The 23,804-nt window shown below is 37.2% G+C and overlaps 1 protein-coding gene across 1 annotated transcript in view; it reads left to right on the top strand.

Moving 5' to 3' along the window:
- The first annotated feature begins 1,793 nt into the window (after positions 1-1,793).
- zmp:0000000660 (arf-GAP with Rho-GAP domain, ANK repeat and PH domain-containing protein 2) overlaps positions 1,794-23,804 on the top strand; it is a 446,729-nt gene continuing 424,718 nt past the window's right edge. Inside the window, exon 1 of the mRNA XM_039751270.1 lies at positions 1,794-2,156. The gene's annotated coding sequence lies outside the window, so the exon portion shown is untranslated. The remainder of the gene's footprint in view (positions 2,157-23,804) is intronic.

The raw sequence follows: 23,804 nt of genomic DNA, 5'->3' as shown, positions 1-23,804 counted from the left end.
TGGTAGCGCTGCTGCCTTGCAGTTAGGAGACCCAGGTTTGCTTCCCGGGTCCTCCCTGTGTGGAGTTTGCATGTTCTCCCCGTGTCTGTGTGGGTTTCCTCTGGTTGCTCCGGTTTCCATCCAAAGACATGCAGGCTAGGTGGATTGCCGATTCTAAATTGGTGCTTGGTGTGTTTGTGTGTGTCCTGTGGTGGGTTGGCACCCTGCCCGGGATTGGTTCCTACCCTGTGTTGGCTGGGATTGGCTCCAGCAGACCCGCGTGACCCTGTGTTCAGATTCAGTGGGTTGGAAAATGGACGGATTTAGTATTTATATTAAAAAGAAATACAAATAATAAATTTAACACAAGAAAGAACTGTGTGCAGTATGCAATTATTTTAGCATGCAGTTGGAAAATCTACAGTAAGAATGGAAAACAAAGAAGTTGATGTTTGAGTATGATGGGTGTTATCATTCTTGTCCTTGGTATGACGTTCAGCTTATTTAAGCAATCAGTTAACTTAAGCACTCACATATTGTATACTGCCTGCCGATGTGTAAAAACTAAATACTGTTTTTATTTTGTTTTACTGATTTGTTTTTACCAGCCTTCTTTAAGAACATCTACAACACCAAATTTATGAAAAACTAAGATAAACAGTAAAATGTTTAGCTGTTTCTATGTTTAATTTTCAAATGCTAAATATTTATAAAAGCCTTAATACAAAGCTGTGGTTTAATTCTCTGCTTTCAGTTCTATGGTTGACCAGAGGACACAACATAAAATATGTTCACTAGATGTGCTACCTGTCTAAGAAGGGTTAAAATCTAAGTAATCGATGTAGACCTCAGTGTATTCAGAAATATTTGCAGTGTATTTTAAATTTATTTTGTAATGCATGTTGTAATAAAATGCATTGCATTTTTTTTCATTTCAACAGATGGCACATCACAAATATTAGCACTGCCTTTATGAATCCCATACCAAATGGCATATAACAGAGGAAGCCCTGGACAGACATGCAGATTCACAGACACACACAGACTTGTATTTTTATTAAGGTGGATTATTGTCATATGTACAGAGTTCAGGAGTTTTCAAGTTTAATTACTATTATTATTGATATTATTTTTATGTGTTTACTGATCATTTTTGACACTGTTAATCATGCAGAAGTCAGTTTAACTCTTAGTCAACCTACTTAGAAAGGCACTTGCTGTATTTAAAACCAAACTGAACTGGGATCATCTTTGTGTAATGATTAGCATTGAGATTTATGAATAATGACAAGTTAACTGTCCAGGTGGGCACCTTCTTTGAGTTCTCCAGTTTTCTTCCAACATTTTATGTGTTTTTGAGATTAATGGATACTCTAAACTCTATTGGTGTGCCTTAGAAAGATCTGGCACATGATGCTGCCATGTGGCCCTAATTTGAAAAAATTGGTGGTAGGAGGGGACGGAAGTGAGGGTTAACGAATGGATTACAGAAAAAAAAACTGACTTGGTGGTACAGCCTCACCTAGAAAAAAAATCAATTCGGGAAATTTGCCCCATCGTTTCTATTGGTAACTCACTTGTACTGTCGTTAAAATGATTGTTTATTAATATTTTTATTAATAAAAATACTGTTTCAAACAGGTATTTATTTCCCATTACAGTTTTGTTGGGGTGCCATTCCAATTATTATCATCTCGCGACTGTTACAAAAAATAAGCGGTAACATATCTAACTGAATTAAAATCGGCCTCTCGTCGACTTCCCTGTGCATACAAGTGCTGCTTCAGAACTCTCGATCTGTCTGTTAGCGAATGGGGAGGGCAGAGAAAGTCACTCTTTTGGTAGACAAAGAAGAAACGAGGCACACTCCAGTGTTGCAAACGGGAGGTAAAAATGTGTTTATAAGGAAGGCACTTTGTTGTGGTTTTGGAAAGGGGGAGGATCTCGCTTGCTTTTACAGACTACTTTGGCAAATTCGACAAATCGCAAGACGCCTGCGGCACATGCCGCTCCTCTTTTTATTGCCCTACTTCAAGGTATGAATGTTAACAACACAACTTACTCATAGAGACCAGTTTTACTGTAAACGCGCGCTGAGATGGCGCTTCTTCCAGCTGATGAAGCGCTGCTGCTGGACTGCAGGACACCTCGCACAGCCGAGCACCGATTGGTTCCTTGTAAGTAAACCTCCGCAACTTGAAGCACTCGAGTAAAGTGAAAGTATCCAGCAGTTCGCGGCAAATTGCAGCGAAAGGCTGTCGTATAATATGAGTTTGTTAAGTCATATTGTATATATTAGTCGTAATGCCGCAGATTATAGGTGTATTGTTAAAGTTGTATTTTTTTACGTGTGTAAACGAGAACAGTGCATACCTCTAGCTTGTGGAAGCAGGAACACGGTGAATTGCCAGAAGGCACACTCGTGTGTGCGTGACTCACGGCCGGCTGCGCATTTATGTGACACAGCGCGAATTGACAGGCAAGTGAGACAATCAGAGACGTGACAGGATTTAATCCAATAAACTGATGCATTTTGTCTGGACGATTGTAAAAACCATTTCTTATACTCTAATGATTGAGTATTGATAATACCGACATATCTCACGAGGCCTTTTGTGTATGCCACGCTTCCTTTTTAAAAGTGACTGAGTTCAATGTTGTTTGAATATTTCCCCAAAGTCCGATATGTGCAAAAGTACTTAGGATAATCAGAAAGCTTACAGATGAGAGGAGGCAGTTCTGTCCTTCTGGCCTCAGTGATCCGTCATCCGTCCATATCATTTTGGTTTATTGCCATGGTGTTTACAATAGGTACATCACTGTCCTGTACTGAATGAAGATAATCGTTGCATAATATCCAGTCTGGTGCCTACACCCTTTTAAATGCTTGTATATGATTAATAAAAATGATTGTATAGCCTAACAGTTTGCCTTTCAAAAACGGAGGCATAGTAACTGATTTCAGATGGAACATGGCGCAAATTAAGTGCATGATATTATTCAAATAAGTGTCCACTTCACTCATTTTATTAAAAGTATTGTGCACCTTACTGAAATAATTCAAATCAATATATACCTATACCCAGCTGTTATGTAATTGTGAACAGAGTGTGCCTTATCAATTCCTATTATAAAAACGGAACAAATCAGTAGTAGTGCATTGCTAAAATTCAAATCAATATACACCTAGTGTGTGTGTGTTTACCCTCCGGTGGGCTGGTGCCCTGTCCGTCGATTGTTACAGCCTTACACCCGATGTTTGCTGAGACAGGCTCCAGCTTTCTTGCAACCCTGCTTCAGAAAAGTGGATTTAGAAAATGGATAGATGGCTACACTTTAGTGACATTATTCAAACAAGTATGCAATCCTCTGACAGTAATCAAATAAGTATACAGGTTTTTGCCATTATTCTAATTTCACTTAAATGTTGAGTAATGTACAGCTGAATGTGCATTATTGATTCTCATCAGATGAGCAGTTGAGTAAAGTCGGAACTACCGAGCTGTCTAACAGATTCACCAATATTCTGTATATTACATTATTTGGCTGATGCATTTCTCCAAGGCAAGTTTCAACATTTACATTTTATGTTATGTATTGCATTTACATGATACAATTGGTTACATTGCTTTTGAATTTCCAGTTGGAGCTCTGGCAGATAAAGTGACTTGCTCATGGTCACACAGTGTCAATTGTGGGATTTGAACCCACCACCGCAGGTTTCGAAGTCCAAAACCTGAAACACTACTTCACACTACCTGCTTTCTGAATGCCATCTGACCTCCTTTACACTTTTATTTCTAATTATTATTAGAAATTATGTCAATGTCTGGACCTACAGCTTTAATCTTATTTATTTGGATGTATACATTTCAAAAAGGCCTTGCTTTGAAGCTCATACTCTTAGTGCAAGCCAAAATACTTGCATATGTGTATCTAAATGTTAGTTAGTTAAATCGGTGTATATAATACAGAATTATAGAAAAAATGGTACAGTATGTAATTGCATAAATCATAGTGATGTACCAATTATTGATTATATTTATGCACACTACAAACACTATCTACAACTAATCAGTATTTGCCTGCTTGAGGTAAAACTCAGAAAAATACAGTACATTTCATCAAGCATGTTAAATGGCTAGTAATGTGTAGGAGATATACAATCTGTAATGATACACAGAAGCTTTTCAGTAAATATCAGCATATTTGGAAGATTATGTTAGATAATGAGTAAAGAAGTTTAAAATGTAACATATGTTACCATTTCATTAAGCTCTGATAAAAAAAAATCCAACTATGTTATTTATTTTTTTGTTTAGTGCAAATGTGTGATTCAGTCTGAGTGGGCATGCGTATGCTCTGTGGTGGACTTGCTGCTGGAAAGAATCCAGCCTCAGGCAATGGTGAACTAGGTAAAGTGGGGTTAATGGAGGTCAGGTGGGTAGATGCACAATTGTGCATACTTGCATAAACTGTGGTATATTTATCTAATTTAAAACAATCTTAGACTAGTTTAATATTTGCTGTGTGTGAAGTACATAAAGTTGTAGAAAAATAAATGGCCACATCGTGAACACTCACATTGAGGTTTTGTGATGTCGCTTTTAGCTTTAATTATAGAAAGTTGTGAGTCCATATTGTAAAAAGTGTATTTTTTACTGGGTTTCATGTATATTTAAATAATTACATGCATATAATTTTATAGTAATTTGTTATTTTCTTATTACTGTTAATTTGTTTTATTTGTTATATTTGATGTTGAATTTGAATGTATACATAGTTTGAATGATGCTTCTGACTTGGGTCAGTATGTGAATACCTATTATATAATAATAAGACTCATACTTAATACTCCTACTTACTTTTTTTTCTCGGATTTACCTTTTCTCCGGGTAAGTTAAGTTTATCTTTGAATAATCTTTGTGTTGCAATTACATAAGATGTGGCTTACAAGTAACATTGCTGTTCATGGTATGTATCTGCTTTTAAGTTGCTCGTTGTCTTGATTAAATGGGAGGTATTTTCATGGTAGTGAGCTATTATTGTCCTATGAGTGTTAATGAAAAGAAAAATAAAGATTTTTTTTACTGTTGTAATAATGCCCTTATACTGCTGCCATAGGTTCTAAGAAAGTTTTGCGCAAATACTTATTATTTTTAATCATGATACAAGCTTTATAGTAAAAATACTGTAAACAAAGCTATTCTGATTATCTTTTGGTTTAGTCCTTAAAGTAATGATAAAATATCTGTTCCACATCTGAACTTCTGAAAATACCATGTTGAACAGAAAGTCATAAGAAAAAGTCAATGTTCATTTTTGATTTTAACTTCCCTTTAAAAATGTTCTTTAAGTTTATTACTGTTGACCACAGAATTACCATTTTAGGAAATGTTTGGTAAGTGATAAATGCAATACAAAAAGCTTTAATTATTCATTTTGATATATTAAATTGAAACCTCTAATCATATGCAGTAGATTATAGTGCTTTGGTGACCTGATGGGAAGGTTTTATTCTTTTTAATATGACAATTAAATTTAATCTGACAAAGTAAACAACTATTATGTATGACAGCTGCATATTAGCAAGGTCAGAATTCTACAAAATCAAAACTTCTCAGGTTTTAAGATGATAAAAAAAAACACACACATATATATATATATTGTGGTCGATAGGGGGTGCTCTCGCTCCCTTGAACCCCTGTCCACGACTCCAAACACCAGGTAAAAGTCCTCAAATTGACTTTATTAAACTTCCACAGTGCACTAAGCACCCTCTCCTCCACAATACTCTTAAACAAATCACAAATACTACAATAATACAATCCTCCACTCAGCTCGCCGTCTGGGAGCTCCCACAGTCCTTTTATATCTCCTGACCCGGAAGTGTTCCTAATCCCCAGAAAAAAACGTATCCTCTAATAAGACAAGTCTGATAAAATCTTTTAATCAGTAATCAGGCAGGAGAAAAATATACTCTTCAGCTAATGCTTGAACAGGGAGCAGTCTATAACAGCATGATCAGAATGGTCAGAGAAACAAAGGATAGAGGATCATTTTATAAACTATTGAATTTACATATAGTGTCATTCAGTGTATACATTTACTCTGATTGGTTTGTTGGTTTACACCCAAATGATCTATATAAAATAAAAGTCTATTTTTATTCTTCTTATACCCTTTGGGTTGAGCCACCACCCTTGAAGCACCTGGTTGTTTACAACACATCTGCTGATTTCTTAGTCATCTCATAGTCATATTTCAGTACATTTTGTGTATTACATCTTTGTCTTTGTTGTTCATGTTGTCTGGTCTCCTGATATGTCTGAACAAGTTTCTGACATTTATTAACCCTTTATACAATTTTTTTAAGATGAATGATATATTTCTAATTGGGAAAGCATATCAAAACACTATATCCTAAAGGCTATGTGACCTGTAAGTCTAATTTTTCTTCCACATTAGTAGCGATAGATGGTGTGTACAAAGAGCAAGGACTTAATCAGTGTGAGCTTGTGTGACCCACACTTACTGAGAATTCCTCACTCATGGGAAACAATTGCAACCCCTGCTGCCCATCATGAATGGGGTTCAGCAGTTTCCCCATGCCTTTCAGTATTGGGTAGACATTCATTGATCCATTCAGTGTAGCATACGTATAGCAATGAACTTCTAAGAGCATCACAGACCTGTTATTGCTCAATCTCATGTCTCACTGCTGTGCGATAGGACTCTCAAAAGAATTTTTTTTTCTGCTGTGCATGACTGTGAATAGATGGGAAAGACCACTAGTATTGCAAAATGTGTTACATTTTTGATGGACAAGCTAATGGAGTAGAATCTACAGATAATGAGGATTTAGATAGATTTTATTATTTGTCACATGTACGCACTGAAGGGTGTATAGTAAAGTGCAGCTCAGTGATCAGACTGTACTGTACAATTAATTGACTCACTAGGCACGTTTACATGCACCTAAATAAATTGGTTGTTCATAGGAACCTGGTTTCTAAAATGCCTTGTAAACACTTATTCCGGTTAGAGAAACTTGGTTATTAGCCTCTAGCCTCTGATTAACATGGTTAACAGCTATGGACTTTTATTTAATTAACTTGATTATGTGGCCATGTAAACTCTTAACCAGATTACTGTTAAGGATTGTGTGGTCTACGTGTGTACATTGCACTATGTCAGCCTGTGCATGAACTTACTTCACTCACACTTTCAGCACCCATGAGTAGAAGTGTCCACAAAATAAACTTACATAGGGAAATATTTGGATGATCACATTATTTATTGTCATGACAGAAGTTATCTGTCTTAATATTTCAGAAATCGATAAATGTATGCTGGTGAGTACTGTACAGGGCTAAACTCTGCAGCACAATCTCAAGAACAGTAGAGTAACATGTCAAAAGTAGCATTCATTAGTTAGACCAATTACTTTTTAAAGTAACAACCTAATGCAATGCTTACCTTATTGAAATAAAACTTCCTGCATTATTATTATTCCAGCAGCACAAGAAGCACACCTACTGGGTCCCTTGTGAAGCCAAGCAGAAAGGAGTGTCCAGTAACAGAAACCTATAAAGAAAGTTTCTGTTTGACTAAGCATATTTATAAAACACAAGAAAAGTATCACAAGAACCATGCTTATTTTCATATTCACAGTGCTTGTTAATGATGTTTAACTCTTTTTTTACACAGTTTAGTGACGTTGAAGTGTTTTGACAAAAGAAAACTCCAGAAGATTTCTTGCCCATGTAAACACAGATTTTTTAAGAAACTAGGTTTCTGCCCTAACTGGGTTATTCACCTTAACCTGTTTGTGTGTCAATGTGTGACTGATTGATTGACATGGAATTCCTACCTATTTGCCGATAACCTAAGGAAAAATGATTTTTGCTAATGGATCTTATGGTCATAAAATCCAACCATAACAAAAAATAAATTTGATTGTGAAAAAAAAAACTGGAATGATGCCTCACATTTAATAGTTCAAAAGTGCGATCTTAATGCTGATCTAGTTGCAGAATCCTGGAGATGGCAGCATGTCTCACTTAAAGTTAGTGGCATTGTGGTTCGACTCCCAACGTTATTTTTATTTTCTTGTATACGAGGTATAGGGAAAGTATTGTAATCATCCAAAGATTCAATGTCAAGATTTTGATGACTCTCGGTGTTTTAGACCTCCCTGACTTTCTTGTGTACAAAGTATAGGGAAGGTATTGGAATCCTTCAAAAATTCCATTTTGAGATTTTGATAAATCTCGATGTTTTAGACTTCTCTCAGTCCAAAAATACCATTTTTGGAATTATGTCTGTGTGTCTGTCTGTGTGTGTATTGTGACAAATGTAGAGGGCGTAGTAGCCACTCAACTCGACAAAGACAGACACAGGAGGCAAACTTTTAAAAGCAAAAGCCTTTTATTTTTCTTCACTTCATGGGAAATGCCTTCCTCGTTTCCCACAAGCACAATACAGTCTCAAACACAAAGCACAAACACCTAAACACAATACTCTTTTCTTTTCTCTGTCTATCCCTTCTTTCTCCTCCACTCCTCCTCGGCAAACTTTGTCTCCCTCCTCCCAACTCTGGCCCACTGAGTACTGTCAAATGGCTCCTTTTATATGTTACATGGAAGTACTTCAGGTGCTTGATGACCTACTTCCGGAAGCACTTCCCGGTGTGGTGAATGGATCACCCATACGGGCTGTGGAGCAGCTGCAGCGCCCATGGATCCCAGCAGGGCTCCAGACAATTCCATCTCTCTTGAACCCCTGCAGGAGTCCGAGGTACCACTGCAACCCATGGGGGATGCCATCTAGTGTCCTGGGGGAGATGCTGTTCTGCCCATGCCATGCCTGCTGCCTCGGCCCTCTCAGCGAAGAGGCGTCCTGGCTGGGCAAGGACCCTGGCCATCTGTGGCATTATATAAACACAATAACTTGAGTATGCTTTCACTTAGGTTAACCAAAATTTTGCATACAAGAATTAGGTACAAAACGTAGATTTCTATGTTTTTGGGCTATTTCCGTTAACCAAAAGTGGTACTTTACCTTTCATTCATGCAGCTGCAACTTAACTTTTATCATAATTGTTCAATGTATTATTAATTTGATTTGATTTGTTGTTGGTTCTTTAATGTACATAATATAAAAATATAATCATTGTCTTGTGGTTTACTACTCAAATATCCATCTATATATCTGAGTATATGAGAAAGTCTAGGAGAAACCACTCCTGATTTTTTTGTTTTGACTTTATTTGTACTTTGCACTACAGTGGGTTGGTGCCCTGCCCGGGGTTTGTTTCCTGCCTTGCGCCCTGTGTTGGCTGGGATTGGCTACAGCAGACCCCCGTGACCCTTTAATTAGGATATAGCGGGTTGGATAATGGATGGATGGATAAAATTATTTCAAATTTCAAACATCAAATGCGTGATGTTCTTTTGTTTACAAACTTCCTCAGATTAGTGATCAGACTTTGCTATTGCGTACGCCTGTGTATTAGTACAGAATTAGTCATTGTAATGGACTGACTGTTAAAGCACTGCATTAGCTTTGTAAGTTAGTTTTGTAAGTTAAACCATGCTGGATTTTTAAGAAAGAGGCAACAGACTTACAATTCCACACCAAAATCCAGGCCCTGATTAAGATGTGTATTTATTAAAGAAGCATAACTAGAAGCATAATCAAACCTGTTGGTTTCCTTTGAATTTTACATTGCTCTACTTGATTGGACTTTTTACCTGAAAGTTGACAACAACCCATGCTTTTTTTCCACACACATTGACAGAGCACAGTGGACTGACAGGGATCAGTGACCTGACTAACAGCGTGAGCCCTATCCACTCCAACCTAACAATTACAAATGTCACAAGCAGAAGTTGTGTCCATTACAAAAATCAGTTAAACAGACTCTTCAGTGGCATTTAAAGATTAATCAACATGCCTGATGTAAACTTCAAGTGGAGACACACCAGTTACATTGGTGCTCTGATCGATTGTTATGGAAAAACAAATAAATGCTTTTTTCTTTTAATTGCCTGACTAAATCTTGCATTAAGTCCATGACTCTGTCTGTTACAGTTAATCTTGACAAATTTATATTAGTAAAAGCCTGTCTCTTGTTGGGACACAAAACTTAAGCTGCCCTCAACATGCATATTTTAATCAAGAACCTTTCACTTTGATGTTTAATTGGCAATAGTATAGCTCACTTATGTGAATCGCCTGAGAGAAAACGGACTGTTCCTTTTTTAAAGCTAACAACTCGTTTACCTTGTCTGTCTGTAGCTGTTCTGTATATTTGCTGTATTATTATTTTTTTTAATTACAATTTGTGTATTTATGTCTTCAATTAATACATTTTTTGGGAACGGAGCAAATTAATCAAATGGTTTTGTGGTTTATTGCCCAGAAAAAATGTGCTTAACTTTCAGACACTTGATATTAGAGAATATACTTTACGTTTCCTTGATAAACACATTTTTTTCTAGTACTTTCTAGTACTCAGAGCCCCCAAAATGCTGTTACTATGGGCTGAAAAGGTGCCTGAGATAGTCAGAAGGGACATCTACTGGATAAAATAGAAACTGCATCTTACAAATTGAAATTTTTTTTGCATATTTGACCCAATTAAAGGCAGGCCAGTCCTCGCTATAATGTGGGCCACATGTTTTAAATAATGTTCATATACAGTAAATAAAAAGCTGAAATATGCCCACTTAATGCTTAGCATTGAATGAAGTAAATGGTTGACCTTCTAATCAAATAATAAATGGGTAAAGCAAATCAAAATGCAGATATAAAATAAAAATAAGTAAATATTCTAGTACCTTTTGAGTCCAAAATACTCTGGGTAATGTATTCCTATTACTTTATGTTGCTACATGCCTAGGATAATAACAAAATACCAGTTACTGGAAAACTTGGAATAGTACAATTAGATCAATGTATTTATTGTATTGTTCTTTATTGAATACAAGATAAGAGTTCTTGCACAAATGTCCAGTAATAATGCAATGACAGAAATCATTAACCCATGTATCACTTATATAGATGAACAGATCAATCATAGATGAACATAGCAGAGCAATTTTATTTTGAAAGTTAAGCAATAATGTAAATATAAGTTTGTTAACATTAGAAATGAGTTATGGCCAAGTGACAATGGAGAAGAAGAAAGGAAAACCTCAGTTAATAGCATTCATGGAGAAACAAAACCTCTTGGTGATTGGTTGTCAGTTGTAATAGATAATACCATAAGGTCACAGTTCTGGTGATATATCCTTCGCAGGGCATTCTATAATGTTGTACATAAATGTTGGGAATCATAATATGAAGTTTTTCCAAGGCTCCTCAGGATACCTACAAAAGGAAAAATTAAAAACAAAAAAATTGGTAATAGTTTATGATATTTGTCACACAATGTTGTGATTATGTGGTCATAAACTCAAGGATACACAGGGTGCACTAAAGCATGTCTTTTTAGATGCATTACCAGACATAACAAGTTTTACAAATATGACAATTTTGATTTATATCTTGATATGTGAGATTGACATATATGTAAAAATGCTATAGGTAATCACAAACGTACACTATTATTTGCTGATTTAGAAGCTGACACTACTTTGTTTTAGAACCATAAATAAAAAAAAACTTCTTTAACTAATTGCTTATTTTTATATTCTTATTGTGAAATAACAGGTATAAATTTGCATAACTTTAACATGCATTCCATCAAGGCACTGTAGAGGAAAAGTTTAAGAAGATCTTATTTTAATGTGCATTGTGAAAGTCCTGTTTGAACAAGCTTTGTGGAAGAAGAAAACCACTCACTTTTTAAAAGTGATGATTAGAAATATGCTGGATACACAGTTAAACAAGAGTATCTGTAAACTTTTTTTTTTTTAGTAAAATGGCAAAAAGTCTTGCTTAAACAGAAAGTTCCCTTAGGGAAAGGGTGGGACTGTAAAACAGTGAATTAGTGATGGAGTTCTGTTCATGTCAACCTCTGTGATACTCTGTATGGAACATACTGTAGGTGAAAGCTTCTTATTTAAAAAATGTTTACATTTTTTGGATTGTATTAAAGAAAAGGCAAGATATCGCAGCACTATTCATTGAATGTTCAGGAAATACGGCATATTCAGTTTGGAAAATCTTTGATTATCATTAATAAATTCTAGAATATAAATTTCATGCATGGCGGAACATAACTGACATTGTACGGTATGTTATTACATTATACTTAATACATTTACTATAATACTACTAGAATTAAACTAAATTAACAGACACTGGTGATGTTGATACAATATGTATTCTTAAACAAAGTTCACAAGAATTCTTAATCCATTATCAAGTAGCCAAAGCCTATCCTAAAAGCATTGGACCCAAGTCTGGGAGAAAGGCAAGTAATGGAAGGGGAAATCTGGACAACTTTTAAAATGCATATAGGTGAGATAATGGGACAACATCCTTTAACTGACCAAAGGAGCTTGATGAATGAAATGGCCTCCTCTAACTTGTGAAACTTCTTATGTTGCATGTTCTTAAACTAGTCCATTGCAGGGCCTACTCCAATTTAGAACTTTCAGTTACCTCAACACGCATGTCTTTGGGATGTGGGAGATAAAGTGGAGTAGCTGCAGAAAAATCTTCACAGGCACCTCACAGATAGCAGCCAAGCATTGAATTTAAGCAGAAGATGCTGATCTGTGAGGCAGCATTATCAAAGCTAACCACAATATCTTTCCTATGTTTCTGTTCTATACAAAGTGTAAAACACGTTTACAAGGACATGGTAAGGAATAGCAACAGCATTAAGTACCTAGAGAAAACCAGTGCAAAAATGGCGAGACCATATACATGCAACAAAGACAAGGATCTGTGTAGTTATCAAAACTAGATGCTTGGAGGTTTGACTGTTCTGAATAGCATTCTAAAAGTTGAATGATCCATTTACCCTTTCCTTCAAAACAAAGAGCAACTTAGATCATTTAGACTCCATTCCTTGTTGGGGATCCTTCTGTGTTCATTTTTCTCAATCTCCTCATGTGCAGTATACAGTATGTGGATTTTCTCTGGCGGCTCTTGTTCCCTTCTGTGGTCCAAAACATGATGTATTTAATTTGGCCTGGCATAGGTGTGTGTCTGAGTTTACCCTCCAATGGATTGCCAGTTCATTCATGGTTGGCTTCTGGTTTGCACTCAGTTACTTCAGCAGTTTAACACTTACTACAGAAAAGTGTGACTTTGCATTAACAAATAGTGTATTTTATTCTAGTGAGAATGTTTGTTAGAATAGAAAATACCAGAAAAGAAGCTTATTAAGGGTTGTTTTGCAAATCTGTTAGGTTAGAGATAAACACTATTGAACAATTTAATAGTTTTAGAAAAATCTGCAAAGAAGTAGAGTTTGACACTTGGAACTATTAGACATCAAAATCAATTTTAGATAAAAAAGTTTCTTAAAGTAAGTCTATTAGTGTGCATCTGCTAACCAGTGTGCAACATTTCCACTGTCCAGTGTCATGATCAGTGACACCTTACTTCAAAATTTTTGACTTTACCTAAAAAATCTCAGAACACAGTTGTCAGTTTTAATTTAAATATAATAATTCATTGGTGTTGGGTATTAATCACCTCTATGTCAGGTAAGACTTTAACTTTTATCAGTTTCTTCCTTACAATTTAATAGAAAAGCTGAACTCATTATATGAGACATGAAGTATTTGTCTGTGTGAACCTGGAACCACCCAAACAAATTAATATATTTTTGAAAACAAATTCTAAAACATGTCCAAGCTTTTTGAAAGTTGGATATGATGTTTTTGAACAAATAATGTTAATTATACTGTAGATTGCATGATATATGTTTTAAGGAATCAAAAAGTAATAGATGCTAAGCATAAAAGTTCCAGAACAGCTACCCAAAACCTTGCACTTACTTTAAATTGATGAAAATGTTTAAAAATGCCTACCATGAATATTAAAACACTTCCCACTGTAGCTCTCTGTCTTTCCATTACATATCCATTACTAGGATCTTCACCAGACTTGGCTTCCTCAGTGGCAATCAAGTATATTCAATACTGGATTTTAAACTTTGGACCTCTGAACAATAAGAATAACTTTTTCTGTCTTAATGTGAGTGTTCTTTATAATGTACTAGCAGAATACCCGCGCTTCGCAGCGGAGAAGTAGTGTGTTAAAGAAGGTACGAAAAAGAAAAGGAAAAATTTTAAAAATAACGTAACATGGTTGTTAATGTAATTGTTTTGTCATTGATGTGAGTGTTGTTCTCATATCTATCTATATATATATATATCTCTATCTATCTATCTATCTATCTATCTATCTATCTATCTATCTATCTATATATATATATATATATATATACCCGAGCTTGGCAGCGGAGAAGTAGTGTGTTAAAGAAGGAAAGAGAAAGAAAAGGAAACATTTTGAAAATAACGTAACATGATTGTCAATGTAATTGTTTTGTCACTGTTATGAGTGTCGCTGTGATATATATATATATATAGCAAAATACCGCGCTTCGCAGCGATGTCATGTGTTAAAGAAGTTATGAAAAAGAAAAGGAAACATTTTAAAAATAATGTAACATGATTGTCAAAGTAATTGTTTTGTGTATTTGGTGGCAGCGTCACAAAGTTATTTTCGTCTAGCTGAATCAGAAAATGTACCACGACGTCTGACACGCCTCCTTTTTACTGTTTTCTCACAGCTTGGATTGCTGCTGTCATATATATACACACACACATACATACATACATACATACATATATATATATATACATATATACACATACATATCTTCATATCTACATATCTATATACATATCTACATATACACATATATATATATATACATACATACCTATCTACATCATATATACACACACATACATACATACACACACACAAATTATATATATGTGTGTATGTATGTATGTATGTGTGTGTGTGTATATATATACACATACATATACTTGTGTGTATGTTTGTATGTGTCTATATGTGTGTGTATAGGTTTGGTCACTGAGTGCAAGGGAAAAATAATAAATTATAGTCTATAAGTTATTAAACAGTAAAACATTAATGTTTTAAGAAGTACAGGTACATTGAAATTACATTTTCTATGTGAACGTTCAAATTTGTGCCTCTGGTAATGTGCCTTACCGGCATTTAAAGAAAATTAGTTTTGTGTCCTCTGCAGTGTTAAGAGAAAGGCTTTGGTTTGGGATAAAAGGAAAAAAGGTGTAAAGAAAGGAAAGTTGCCTTTTTCTTTTATATAGTATAGAGAAATGTGTTCGCTGACATTATGATCGCCTTTTGGGGACAGTCGCGGTGGGTCTTGTGTAGACTGGTGAGACATCCCCACCATTAATCGGCTGTGATGGCACTGTCAGTCCTCCACTCCTGTGCGTGTCTTCATAATCCGAGCTGAGGACCTCATAATCGTATATGTGCAAAAGAAAGTGTGAATAGCCTTAATATTATTTTGCCGTGGTGTAGAAAAGGGGTCCCGTGTTTGCACTTGTCTGGGCTATAGCGCAGGGGGAGGATGAAAAAAATTAAAAGTGCTCACTTTGACTTAAGGCAGAAGCGCAGTCAGCGTCTCAAAGGCGGCACAGCTATGCACGCTGGCTGGCTGCTCGACTTTTGCTGGGCAGGAGACCCCTTTTGCACACACGTTCATGATATCAAAAGTCTCAGCGCTCTTTGGAGGTCATTCATATATATATATAGCAAAATACCCGCGCCCGCAGCGGAGAAGTAGTGTGTTAAAGAAGTAATGGAAAAGGAAACATTTTAATAATAACGTAACATGATTGACATTGTCATGAGTGTTGCTGTCATATATATGCCTGCCTAAATAAGTCACCCTCGGTTTGCTCTTACTTTTTTACCGTTCATTTAATCATGGCTAGTGGCGGAAAAATTATAAAATGGAAGGAGGATGGCTTTACCAAAACAATTATTGATGGCGAATCGATTATTCATAAAGCTTGAATTGGTGATCTGTTTTTCTGTGTTAACCTCATATTTTTCATACTTCTTCTCAAACTAAGGTGGTGCGAGGGTAAAATGAATCGGGATGCTGATCAATGTAATCGTGTACCAGGAAATCATGCATTGACAAAAGCTCCCTTTGCTTGTAATGCAAAGTGTGATTAAATGCATTATTTTTTAACGCGTTATGGAGCACATGCATCGAAGCTTCTCAGCTGTGCTTGTGCTAAGAAAAGGAAAGATTTTAAAAATAACCTAACACGATTGTCAATGTGACCTTTTGTAAGTAGTGCCTGGAGGATTCAGTGTGTAGAAACTCTAGAGACAGCGTGTGTATTAACTTGTGGATTTTTTTGTGAGTATTTGGTGGCAGTCTGACGAAGTTGCTTCGGAAGACAGTGTTAGCCGCGGAGTTCAGCTCAGAGCGAAATAAGATGAATGGGAGGGGAGATGATGACATGACTCCCCTTACCCGCCTTAACTGTCAATCCCCCACAAACACAGTCTCGGAATTTGCATAAGCACACCCCTTCACCTACAATTTTAACTTAGTTACAAAGTGATCAAAACTCTCGTTTATATCCTGCGTCCTCTCATTAAACTTGTATCCCGCATTACCTGTGGGCATGTGAAACGCCAGCAGTAGCCTGTCTATGAACTTAATTTAAAGTTTAGGTTTACACCTTGCTTTCTTTCCGAGGTAGCAGCACTCATGAATATGGTAGTAAATGTCACTAGCTTGCTTCTTATTGTTTCGCTGCCTTCTCAATTATATAATGCATGTTTTCTTAAGTGCTTTTTGGAGGTCTTCCTGGTTTTCTACGCACTGCGTTGACAATCAGTTCACGTGATTACGTGGGAGGCGTGATGATGTCACTCGAAACTCCGCCCCCCCACGTCTTTCCAGCTCAACTCTATTACAGTTAATGGAGAAAAATACCTTCCAGTTATGACCATTAGGCGTAGAATTTCGAAATGAAACCTGCCCAACTTTTGTAAGTAAGCTGTAAGGAATGAGCCTGCCAAATTTCAGCCTTCTACCTACACGGGAAGTTGGAGAATTAGTGATGAGTCAGTGAGTGAGTGAGTGAGTGAGTAAATGAGTGAGTGAGTGAGTGAGGGCTTTGCCTTTTATTAGTATAGATTAAATAGGTTTGGGAATGATGTAATATGACTGCACAGTGTCTTACTTTAATACTGGTGTTTCTCCAGATGAATCAGTAGGTTTATTCTGCTTTTGTTGCAGCTTTCCAGTGTGTAGAAAAGTTATGGGATTAACTAAAGCCACTGGGAAACCATGGACAGACACACACACACACACACATATGTTATATATACATTTATTTTTTAATTTCATAAGTGCCACATTTCAGTATTCTGTAGAGAACACATTATATTTTAACTTTTACATTGTAAAGAGAAGATTTGCGTACCAAACCTTCTGGTTTGATGTTAGAATTTGGCCAGAATTTCTGTTTAATTGATGCCAGTCTCACAAATACTTTTTAGGTGTCCTGTCTTTGAAAATTAAATCTTATAATTTTTTATTACTATTTTGTATAACTTTTATCCTTCTCAGTGTGCCCATTATATTATTCAGTAGTATGATGAGACAAATTAACATTTAGACATCTCACAATGAATTCAATATAGGTTAAAATGTAGTTCAGCTTTTAAAATATCTGAAACTAAATTCAAGATTTAGAAATGTACATCCATTTATATTGTGGAATGCAGCATATCAAACAATTTTCTAAAATACATTTTCAGATATCTCAAATTTAAGATATAAACAGTTCATTTTGAGATATCTCAGCATCACTTGAAAATTTGCTGTTCTTTAAACAGGACTTCAAAATGTATATATCTCACAGTGTACAGGATGAATTTTTGACATATACATAAACTCATTTCAGATTTCTTTAATTTTATTTCAGATATATCTAAAATGATTTACAGTAGATACTGCAGATTATGATGCTGCAGAAATTATCTCATGTTTTTTCCAAAATACCCTAAAATGTATATCACACATCTTGAAATAAAATTCTAGGCTTCTTAAAATATGTTTTAATGTATACATCAAGTGCAGCAGAAACCTGTTTAAATGCACATCTAAAATATGCAATAAATATGCAAAATCTGAGTTAGTGTAAAGTAATCAGAAATGCATTTTAGGATATCTTGATGTTAAATTGCATCTGGCCCTGCAAGCGGTCCTCCAACCTGCAGGGAAATCATGAAGGTTGGTGGCAGGATTGATATTCCAGCCACCATAACAAAAAAAACTTCACACAGCTCTGAGATGACAGTCAGGACTTCTTTCTCTTCTCTGCGGGAGTAGCTTTGCTGCAGTCACCCATAGGAAGACTGCTCGTATTATGAGAGTGGTGGGGGAAAGCTGTCAGGAACCTCATCCCAAGAAGAGTCAAAACCGTCGGAGAGCCAATGGGATCAGGCCTGTTGGATGTTGGAATTGGTGTGGTCCTGTGGCATTGCCTGCTGCACGGCAGCACTCGGGTGCCAATTTGAGGTGGCCTATCCTTTTTAGATGTGTGGAATGTCTTGTCTCTCCAGCATGATGATCATCTTTCTCTGCTGTCGGAAGAGCTTTGTAAATTTTGCATTTCAGTGATGGCACACCCTGAGGTGCGCAAACCTGGAACTGGCCAAAATTCTGTAGATGAGCACACATTTTATTGGTCTGGTCGCTCTGGTGGCTGACATACTCAGGGAGTAGCTATTGCTGTGGCGGATTGGCTTCTTCCGATGGTGTCCGATGTCACTCCTTTTAACGAACGTATTATGAGACTCAGATTAACCACTTGTTGCCTAAATTTATTTATAATTATTTCAAAAAATAAATATTTGTTTTTGCTGTCAAGCAGATGCTAAATTAAGTGGAGACTGTTAAGTTAAATATAGCACACAAGCAAACAATAAGCTGGTACATGTTTTTATCTTAGTACAACGTACTTAAAATTTGGACAATTTCTCAAAATTAGCAGCCAAAATCACGTGCACGGCCATGGCAACACTTCGCTTCCATCAGGCGGATGTAGTTTCCACTATGACTGCTAGATGGCGTGACAGGCGGTTCCAGTACGATACTTGGTATGTATCGAATACGCATTAACTGGCATTGGCGGGATATATACGCCACCTTGGCAATGGATTAAGGCCAGAAGCGGGTTGAAGCGATTTCATGACAATCGTCTAAAAGGGCTAAAGGCACTATCTGGTTGTCTAGTCTGTTGTCTCAGTGTATGCTTCGACTATGGTGAGTGATTTTTCGGTGAGGGAGACATTTTATTCGCAACTTTATTTGGTGGTTGATGGGTGCCTGCGAGGTGACAATCCTCTGGTCATGAGTGACTTCAAAGCGACCACTGGCATTGACAGGGTGGGCTATGAGGACTGTATTGGTCCCCATAGGTCTGTCGACTGTGATGAAAGTTGCTCAATGTTCCTTGACTTTGCAAAAGGTCAGCTTGCCCAGCTTGTGAATTCTGACCACAGAGGAGTTGTTGCTACTCTGAAGATCCAGCTTAGGTCCAGTAGGCTACCACCTACTAGGAAGATGAGGCTGGACCTGGCCAGACTCCAAGATTAGACTGTTTCTAACAAGTTTGCACACATTGTGAGGAACTTACAGATTTGGGTTTGACTGCTGATCCTAATGTGATGTGGCAGACCTTCCTTTACAAGACCCTGAAGGTTTCTGAGGGTTGTGATGGTGTTACCAGTGTTCCCAGAAGATGGTGTTTCATCTCGCAGGGCACCCTGGATATCATTGAGTGCCATTGTAGCGCATGGCTTAATGGCAGCTCCGATCTGTACTAGGAACTGAGAAGGGCTCTGAGGGCAGGTAAGAAGACATTTGTTAGAGGATTCTGTGAGCAAGTGACACACCATCTATGGTCTAGTGACCCAGGTTCTGCTTACAGGGGAATCGAAAACATTACTCATATCCAAATCTGTTCCTCAGAGAGTTGCAGTCAGGGCAGCTGATGGAACGGTCCTTATGGATGTCACTACAGTTGTGACCCGCTGGGCTGACTACTTTGAACAGCTGTTTAAAGCTGACTCTCCGGCTAGGACATTGGATTTCTCTGGGTCTAACACTAAGGAGTTAAAAACAGAAAACAGAATCTTAATATTTTCATTTCAGATGTATCAAAATGCACAGGAGCTTGTTTCAAGATATTTTGAAATGCATTTGAAGTATCTTAAAAAAAATTTCAGTTATCAAAAAGATGTCTTCAAATGCATTTTATGTATCTTGAAATAGACATTTTTTCAGATATTTACATTTTATTTTAAGATGTCTTAAAAGTGCACTTTGACATATCTCAACATGAAATTTGAAATATCTGTAAATGTTCTTTATCTTGCAATACAATAGATTACTTTATAGTTATTGCTCAGCAAGAAATATTATGACAGTTAAATAGTAGTTATTGTTTAACTACTTACATTTTAATTTACTAATAACTATCACATTAAACCACAACATATATAAGAGGTAAAATAAACTACTATATACTGTAAATAAAGTACACTATATAAAACTGAGGTAGTACCTATGTTCTTTTATTCTGTTCTTACACGTATGAAACACCACCTTGCCTTTCTCCAGAATTTGCTGCCACCACCAGTAATTACTAATTTGGGAAATGGCTCACACAAAGTATGCTACACACTGCCAAAACTTAATGCTTAATGTTGACATATCAGAAGTTGCAATAAAAAAATCGCCTTTACACATACACCTTTATATAGCCACTTATAATAAACACCATTCCATGGTACAGTATTTTAGAAGTACCTTGTATATTTTTTGTAATTTGAACACTGTTAGGTTGCATGCTTTGTACAGGACTATACAGTTATTCAGAGGTAGGGCCTTTAAAAAAGGCCATGCAGTTTAAAGTTCAGTGCTTTATCCAACATTCCACACTGCATACTTAAAGAATTATGGTCAGAAAGTCAGATCTAATTGCTAGAATGTATGTCATAATTAACTCAAAATGAAAAAAGGTACATATTTATCCTTTTAATATATAAAAAGGCCATTGCTTTGTGAATGTTGCTAGTCTCTTGAATTTCAGAGCCTTAATACAAGTATACTGTAGATTTCACATTTTTACAGGTCTATAGTAGAATGAAAGGCAACTGTTAATTGGCTTGGTGAGAGTGAATATGATTGTGTACATTATTGCGTTCCAGAATGAACTCTCGTTTTGAATAATTTGGTCCATATAATTTATAAAAAGAATGCCTTATGTTGTCTGGCATAAACAACACACAGAATATAAACTGTATTTAGACAGTTTGCCCAGAATTTAAACTATTTGTTTGTATTTGATTGTTTTTGCATCTTCTAATTTCAGCAGTGTTAATTAGTGTATACAGTAATTGCAATAAAAATTTGATATAAAAACTACTTTGGCAGACTCATTCAAGGACTTGATACTTCAGGCTGGAGGAGCAGTTTTTTTCTATGTAATAAGCAAAAAAGGGAAACACTAAGATAGGTATATTAAAATAAATATACATGTATGTATATAATGTAAAAATATTTAATTTATGTTTACTTAAAAATAACATGGAGGTAGATTGAAATTTGATGATTTAAAATCTTGTAAAATCTGTGACTATGAAATGTTAAAAGTGTAGTTATATTGGCCTGTAAAGAACAGCAGTTATATACAGTTAGCCTTCACCATTGGTGCTATTTTGGACTTTTTTTGTTAGCAATTGTCATGAGTGGTGTTTCCTCCAGAACAATATAGATAGATAGATAGATAGATAGATAGATAGATAGATAGATAGATAGATAGATAGATAGATAGATAGATAGATAGATAGATAGATAGATAGATAGATAATTTATTAATCCCCAAGGGGAAATTCACATACTCCAGCAGCAGCATACTGATAAAAACAATATTAGTTAAAGAGTGATAAAAACACAATGCAAGTTAAAAAGTGCAAGGAGAGAGTGTGAGGCAGGTATAACAGTCTATAATCTTGTATAGTGTTAATGTTTACCCCCCTGGGTGGAACTGAAGAGTCGCATAGTGTGGGGGAGGAATGATCTCTTCAGTCTGTCAATGGAGCAGGACAGTGACAGCAGTCTGTCGCTGAAGCTGCTCCTCTGTCTGGAGATGATACTGTTTAGTGATGCAGTGGATTCTCCATGATTGACAGGAGCTTGCTCAGCGCCCGTTGCTCTGCCACAGATGTCAAACTGTCCGGCTCCGTGCCTACAATAGAGCCTGCCTTCCTCACCAGTTTGTCGAGGCATGAGGCGTCCCTCTTCTTTATGTTGCCTCCCCAGCACACCACCGCATAAAACAAGGTGCTCGCCACAACCATCTGATAGAACATCTGCAGCATCTTATTGCAGATGTTGAGGGAAGCCAGCCTTCTAAGGAAGTATAGTCGGCTCTGTCCTCTCTCGCACAGAGCATCAGGATTGGCAGTCCAGTCCAGTTTATTCCAGTTGCACTCCCAGGTATTTATAGGTCTGTACCCTCTGCACACAGTCACCTCTGATGATCACGAGGTCCGGGAGGGGCCTGGGTCTCCTAAAATTCACCACCAACTCCTTGGTTTTGCTGGTGATCAGGTGTAGGTGGTTTGAGTCGCACCATTTAGCAAAGTCCTTGATTAGGTTCATATACTCCTCCTCCTGCCCACTCCTGATGCATCCCACGATAGCAGTGTCGTCGGCGAACCTTTGCACGTGCCAGGACTCCGAGTTGCATTGGAAGTCCGATGTATATAGGCTGAACAGGATCGGAGAAAGAACAGTCCCCTGTGGTGCTCCTGTGCTGCTGATCACAATGTCAGACCTGCAGTTCCTGAGACGCACATACTGAGGTCTGTCTGTAAGATAGTCCACGATCCATGCCACCAGGCATGAATCTACTCCCATCTCTGTCAGCTTGTCCCTAAGGAGCCGAGGTTGGATGATGTTAAATGCGCTATAGAAGTCCAAAAAATATTTCTTACTACACCACTGCCTCACTGTCCAAGTGGGAGAGGGATCGGTGTAGCATATAGATGATAGCATCCTCCGCTCTCACCTTCTCCTGGTATGCAAACTGCAGAGGGTCGAGGGCGTGGCGAACCTGTGGCCTCAGGTGGTGAAGCAGCAGCCGCTCCATGGTCTTCATCACATGTGACGTCAGAGCGACAGGCCAGAAATCATTCAGCCCACCAGGATGTGATACCTTTGGGACTGAGGTGATGAAGATGTTTTCCAAAGCCTCGGGACTCTCCCCTGTTCCAGGTACAGGTTGAAGAAGCGCTGTTGAGGACTCCCCAGCTCCAACGCACAGGCCTTCAACAGTCATGGTGATACTCCATCTGGACCCACTGCTTTGCTGGCACGAAGTCTCCTCAGCTCTCTGCTTACCTGGGTGGCTGTAATTGTGGGTTGGGGGAAACTCTCTCCTACGCTGGTATCAGCAGAAGGATGGGTGGAGGGTGCAGTAGTCTGAGGTGAGAATGGGTTAGGTCAAACCTGTTAAAGAAGTTGTTCATCAAGTTTGCTCTCTCCGCGTCTCTCTCAATGGTTGCACCCCGCTTCGCGCTGAAGTCAGTGATGATCTTCATCCCTTCCCACGCTTCCTTCATGCTGTTATTCTGCAACTTCTGCTACATCTTTCTCCTGTACTGCAGCTTCGCCACCCTAAGCTGGACTCGGAGTTCCTTCTGCACGCACTTAAGCTCATGCTGATCACTGCCTTTAAAAGCCCTTTTTT

This window comes from Polypterus senegalus, chromosome 4 (genome assembly GCF_016835505.1).
Source record: "Polypterus senegalus isolate Bchr_013 chromosome 4, ASM1683550v1, whole genome shotgun sequence".
In the NCBI taxonomy this organism is placed as follows: domain Eukaryota; kingdom Metazoa; phylum Chordata; class Cladistia; order Polypteriformes; family Polypteridae; genus Polypterus; species Polypterus senegalus.
The sequence above is the reverse complement of the archived record's forward strand: the minus strand, read 5'-3'. Positions and strand labels throughout refer to the sequence as shown.